The sequence below is a fragment of the Chenopodium quinoa genome, unplaced genomic scaffold, assembly GCF_001683475.1.
Source record: "Chenopodium quinoa cultivar QQ74 unplaced genomic scaffold, ASM168347v1, whole genome shotgun sequence".
Classification (NCBI taxonomy): Eukaryota; Viridiplantae; Streptophyta; class Magnoliopsida; order Caryophyllales; family Amaranthaceae; genus Chenopodium; species Chenopodium quinoa.
In genome coordinates, this window is record NW_018743327.1 from 5,187,374 (window position 1) to 5,191,558 (window position 4,185).

The 4,185-nt window shown below is 33.1% G+C and overlaps 1 long non-coding RNA gene across 4 annotated transcripts; it reads right to left on the reverse strand.

Annotated features, from left to right (window-relative positions):
• Positions 1-555: 555 nt before the first annotated feature.
• On the reverse strand, positions 556-3,981 carry LOC110737434. 4 transcript variants are annotated; one of them, XR_002514409.1, is made up of 6 exons: positions 3,707-3,981; positions 3,525-3,559; positions 3,135-3,349; positions 2,523-2,730; positions 2,303-2,437; positions 556-811 (listed from the first exon to the last, which is right to left on the reverse strand). It is a non-coding gene; the product is annotated as an uncharacterized LOC110737434 (long non-coding RNA). The 4 variants fall into 4 exon arrangements; XR_002514410.1 differs by lacking the exon at positions 3,707-3,981 and having other exon boundaries at positions 2,548-2,730; positions 3,525-3,700; XR_002514407.1 differs by lacking the exon at positions 3,707-3,981 and having other exon boundaries at positions 3,525-3,700.
• Positions 3,982-4,185: the final 204 nt, after the last annotated feature.

Below are 4,185 nucleotides of genomic sequence, written 5' to 3' on the forward strand. Positions count from 1 at the left end.
TTAGAAATCCTGGATCTGCCACTGCTTGTAATCACACTTAATAAGATAATTATTAATCTTTTTTAGGGCTAATATGATTATAATTCAAGTGATCGTCAATAATAGATTTATTTGTGCATTAATCACTAGTAGAAAAAATGCTATTTGTAACTGGCGAAATTGACTTTTTGTAACTGGCATTGTTGGTTGCGAATGTCACCGTTACAACTCTTGAAAACTATTTGTAACCGCCTAATGTTAGTTACAAATGATGTACTATTCGTAATTGGATTAACCTTACGCCAGTTACAAATAAGCTATTTTCCAAGTTAAAAAGCATACTATTTGTAACTGGCGTTAAGTTATGCCGGTTACAAATAAAGCATTATTTGTAACTGGCATAGCTTAACGCCAGTTATGCCAGTTACGAAAAGTGTTTTTATTTTTTTTAAAAAAAAATGGTAGCAGTAGCAAATTCCTCTACTGCCACCATCCGTACACTACATTTATATATATATTTATATTTTTTTTAATGTAAAGACCATTAATTGTTAATAACTATCAATCTAACCAATATAAGACCAACTTTAAGCGACATCTTGTAAATTATACTGAATTGATGTACTTGTAAATTACAAATATTTCTCTCACAATTCACACTAAATAATACTCTATAACTAAAAAAAGAAAACTAGTTAGTTAATTGATACAATGGTCAATCTTCAAATTTTGACGATTTTGTCGATTTTGTCTCCGTCTGCTTCACAAATTTGACTGTTCTGTATGGGATTGTAGCAAGTTCACACTGAGCACTTGATATTACGACAGAATTCTGCATGGGAAAGAAATATATACATAAACAAAAGCCAAAATTAAAAAAGGGTTGTTTCAGACAGTCACCAAGTGAACTCTACCAACATGGTCAATGCATCAAACTGAGGGTATATAAAAAAAATAAGCAACAAAACTGAGGGAGACTATTCACGTAACATCAAACATTGACATACACTTAGGAAAGTCATTCTTTGCAAAATTATTTAATTAACTTGATGAATCTAAGTGCCTAAACTAGCTCAAAACTCTAGTGAACTCCAACCTGAACATTGTATGTAATAAAAACAAATTATCTTTATAGCGTTTGATTAACAAGGACTGTCCCCTTAACAGCATAACCTTTGTAAAATAAACAGAACTGCATCAACAAAGGCTGGAAAAAAGAAGATAGCAAATTCAAGTTATATGAATAAATAGCATAAAAATATTTTCTCGTGTAAGATTATAAAAGGCAGGTGTAACAGTTCAGCAAATTGTGAAGAAAGCATATTGAGCTCGAAACTACGGACATCATTTATCTGGAGAGATAGAATGAGAGAACAAGAATGCAATACATATCAGGGAAGAATACAAGACTAGCCCCTGAAAAATTGCAAATATTACATCAATAAATTGCATATGAACACCCCCCTCCCCCAAATAAAAAAAGGATAGGCTAAACCATTCATAACCATGCCAATACCATTCAAATTGTATATAGCAGCATTTTACAAAATGTCAAGGCATATAACAAAGTAACAGCACATAACATGAAAATTACTATGCTTCTTGAGAGTTTCTATGATCTTAGAGAATTTCAAAGAGACAAGATAAACTAATAAACTTATGGCCAGCAACCAACACCCTATAATTCAAGCATCAAAGAAAAGAATAAGAGTAAGCTCTCCATATAGTTTTTCTTAGGTCCTTGTAATTTTGCAAAAGCCTCATGACTTATAGATCCTTCTATCATGATAAGTTGATGACAGTTATATTGGAATTGAAACAAAAAAAACCATAAAGCTAACATGTCATTCTAAGCTTAAACACAACACCTGATCTGTACATTTTATGCAGTTGTTTTTACATAGGAAATAAAATACTGAAGAGTATGATTTGATAGCAATCCTTCACCGCATAAACTACAGTAAATTTGGACTTTAAAATGACAAAAGAATACCTTAAGAGTTATGGTCACTCATCAATTTAGCCTTACAACTATTCCAAGAAAACCCGCAAACTAGGTCCTCAGATATGAAGCCAGTTCCACAAAATAGGAGCATTCAATAACCGCAATTAACTTGCACAATTACTACACAGTACACAAATATAGCAATCATACAGGCGGGCTTCAAAATTCAAAATGAAGCTCCAAGGTCATAAAACAAGTACAATAACAATAAAAGAAGACACCAAGGAAATACATGAATCTGCTTCAAAGCAGGGCAAACACTTTCAGTTCAAAAAGTAAAGAAGCTATAGATGAAAAATAAGAGGGAAAAAAACGGACCTTGGTCAAGAGACCGTCCTGCTAGCTTGTAATTGCTGTCAGTATGGCTCTTTGCTACCACATGCTCATCAGTCCAAAAAATATACCACTTAACCCAATCAATAGTTTTGTTATAAGGCGCTTTCAACAAGTTTTCTGTTTTGGCACAAAATTATATACACAAATAATTAACCAAAAGGCATGAATAATGTAAAATATAAGCAATGAATAGATTGAATACCCCAATAAGCCAATGAGAGAACCACCAGATAAAGCAATGATAAAAACGCCCCGCTCTTTTACTGATGCATCTGATAATTAAGATATATATTCTACCAAGTCGGTGCTTAGATCATCTAAACTCTCATGAATCCTTAACTCTCCTCTACTCGTCTAAACTCAAGGAAACACCATGCTTTCCTTTACACAACAAATTTGATGAACAAGTTCTGTTTCAACAAGAAGATAAACTCTTTAGTTTTAATCAACATACATGAAAATTCAAGTAATACACCTAATATACAACAATGCAACTATACATGAAAAACAATAATCTTAATTTTTTTTTATTTTTTTTTTTTTGTAGATTAAGTTCAAAAAACAGAAATTTAAATCTAAATTTGCATTGTAACAAAAGTACTACGTAGACAAAATTAGGAGAAACTCAACCAAATACAAATGAAACAAAAAAGTCACTCCCATTACTATATATAAATCGTAATTGTTGGTTTGTATGAATGCCCAAATGCAATGCATTAAACAATATCCAATTTCTTAATTGTTAGTTAATTTATCAATCAATTTAAAATTCATAAAACCAGGAAATAATTACAAAGGATACATTGAGCTATACCTTATTTAACTTCTCAATAAATCATCTCGCTGCGGACCCACCCTTAGATAACCCCCCTGCAACGGCGGCAAGCCAAGTACGCCACCCAGCAGCAACGTGCTCTTCTGCTACATACAACGATTTCGGAATCATCCCACTACTCGCCAATGATGGTGAGGAATTACAAATTCCGGTTTCTCTCTCTTGCGATCGAACCCCTTGCCCCCAATCTGCTACTACGAAGCCAAATTTGAAAGAATCACATAATGAAACCCCTAAACACCCATTAAATTAAATTAAAAAAAAAAGGCGAAAACAAACCCTAAAATTTCATATTTTTATTTCTTGAATAATCGGTTAGATCAGAATTAATTAAAATATAAATAAATTAGGAGGAGATCGAGGGCGTACCTTGTTGATAACTTCCATGATTGAGTTTGGAGGAGCTTCATAGCAGTTTTGGAGGAGTAGAGCAGTTTCAGAGGAAATGATCCGTCAAAATACATTACATTCAGAAAATCACATATTCACAAATGAATGAACTCACAATTTCAATTAACAATTAAAAAAAATAGATTAATTAAAAACTAAACCTGGAGACTAGAGTTTTGCTTTGTCGAAGAGAGAGAACTCAGAGAAGGCTAAAGGCAAGCAGGCAAACACCGGTCGGCCGTCGGCGGAGTGCGGCCAACGTCGATCTGAGAGCAGCGCCGGTCCTTGAATGAGAGTGAGGGGGGAGGAAGTCAGTAAGAAGTTAGGGTTCTTCAATGTTTTCTTTCTGTAAAATTGGGAATAAGTAAAAACCAAAAAAAAAAAAAGTAAATAAAGGTGTGTAGGCAAAAGAAGCGCAGACTAGTAGGCAAGTACCAACTATTTTTTTTTAAACTAATTTTTTTTGTTTAAAATTTAAAAAAAAAAATACAAGTGAAGCGTGAGTGGTGGGCGCTAATATTAGTAACTGGCCTTAATAAAGCCCCTTACAATTAATAAGGTCTATAAAGTTTCACTTATTATTTGTAACTGATATTTTTTATGCTCCTTACTAAAAGTTGGTCAGCCTATCATTGACCTA